This window comes from Pelobates fuscus, chromosome 4, assembly GCF_036172605.1.
Source record: "Pelobates fuscus isolate aPelFus1 chromosome 4, aPelFus1.pri, whole genome shotgun sequence".
Taxonomy (NCBI): domain Eukaryota; kingdom Metazoa; phylum Chordata; class Amphibia; order Anura; family Pelobatidae; genus Pelobates; species Pelobates fuscus.
In genome coordinates this window covers 352,673,372-352,675,511 of record NC_086320.1, presented here as the reverse complement: position 1 = coordinate 352,675,511, position 2,140 = coordinate 352,673,372, and positions in this window count along the sequence as shown.

The window sequence follows — 2,140 nt, the reverse complement described above, 5'->3', positions numbered from 1 at the left end:
TGAGGGAGAGCTTCCGGCTTCCGGGTGCGCGTGCGCGCGCTCGGCTTGTGCGTAGAACACGGACACATCCGGTGAGGGACGCTGGCGCAGTGTCTGCCGCTAGATGGCGCTCGAGAGCTGAGCACAATGCTTTGTCTGAGGGTGCAAACCGTGAGGCTGAATACAGTCTGTTTAGACTCTAAGTGTGAATGGGCAGGAATTAACCCCTTAAAGGGCACTCCAGGCACCCAGACCACTTCTGCTCATTGGAGTGGTCTGGGTGCCAACTCCCACTACCCTTAAAGGACCACTCTAGTGCCAGGAAAGCATACTCGTTTTCCTGGCACTAGAGTGCCCTGAGGGTGCCCCCACCCTCAGGGACCCCCTCCCGCCCGGCTCTGGAAAGGGGAAAGGGGTTAAATCTTACCTTTTTCCAGCGCTGGGCGGGGAGCTCTCCTCCTCCTCTCCGCCTCCGTTCCTCCCCGTCGGCTGAATGCGCACGCGCGGCAAGAGCTGCGCGCGCATTCAGCCGGTCACATAGGAAAGCATTCATAATGCTTTCCTATGGACGCTTGCGTGCTCTCACTGTGATTTTCACAGTGAGAATCACGCAAGCGCCTCTAGCGGCTGTCAGTGAGACAGCCACTAGAGGAAATAGGGGAAGGCTTAACTAATTGATAAACATAGCAGTTTCTCTGAAACTGCTATGTTTATAAAAAAAATAGTTAACCCTAGCTGGACCTGGCACCCAGACCACTTCATTAAGCTGAAGTGGTCTGGGTGCCTAGAGTGGTCCTTTAACCCTGCAAGTGTAATTATTGCAGTTTTTCATAAACTGCAATAATTACCTTGCAGGGTTAACTCCACCTCTAGTGGCTGTCTACTAGAAACCTGTGCTAGAGCGTCGCTGGACGTCCTCACGCTGTGTGAGGACCTCCAGCGTCGCTCAAAACCCCATAGGAAAGCATTGAAATGATTTTTCAATGCTTTCCTATGGGGAGACTTAATGCGCATGCACGGCATTTCCGCGCATGCGCATTAGGTCTTCTCGGCCGGTGGGCGAGATTAGTCTCGCCCACCGGCCGACGTAATCACAAGGAGGAGCGTCGCGGAGGCGGAGACAGCGGCGAGGGACATCGCCGCTGTCCCAGGTAAGTCACTGAAGGGGTTTTCACCCCTTCAGTAACCGGGGGTTGGGGGGTGGGAGGGAGAGGGACCCTCCAGTGCCAGAAAAACGGATTGTTTTTCTGGCACTGGAGTTTCCCTTTAATGTCTGAGCCAACGTAAACAAAACCTAGCATTTGCGCTATATGTCTGTTTAACCGTAATTCCCCCCTTTTATATTAAATGCACCCCTTCTTATAATATATTATGTTATTCAGGGGAAACAGGCTTTCATTTAAAATATTTAGCAATGAAACATAATTTAATATAAAAAAATGGGAGAAAATAAGATTTTTTTAAATTATTTTAGTTCTATGTGACATTTTAACTGCCAATGTCATAATACTGTTTGCTTTTACTGCAATAAAATACACATATTTGTATTCAGCAAAGTCTCACGTGTAAAACAGTACCCCCTATGTACAGATTTTATGGTGTTTTGGGAAGTTACAGGGTCAAATATAGCATGTTAAATTTTTCATTTTTTTCACATTGAAATTTGCCAGACTGGTTATGTTGCATTTGAGACCGTATGGTAGCCCAGGAATAAGAATTACCCTGATGATGGCATACCATTTGCAAAAGTAGACAACCCAATGTATTGCAAATGGGGTATGTCCAGTCTTTTCTAGTAGCCACTTAGTCACAAACACTGGCCAAAGTTAGCGTTCATATTTGTTTGTGTGTGAAAAATGCAAAAAACTTAATTGAACGCTAACTTTGGCCAGTGTTATATATATAAGAATAGTTTACAATGAAGGGATTGTTTTTGGATGACCCAGTTGCAGGAGAGGAATCAGGGAGGGATACCAATGAGGGAAAGTTATTAACAGTTTAGTTGATACGCTTTTCTAAATAAGTGAGGTTTTAATGATTTTTTTGAAGGAATTGAGACTGGGTGAGAGTCTAACGGAGCAGGAACAGAAGTTCCACAGGATGTTGCAGTATTAATTTTGACAGCAAATTTAAATATAGTTTTAATCATAGTCTATCGGCT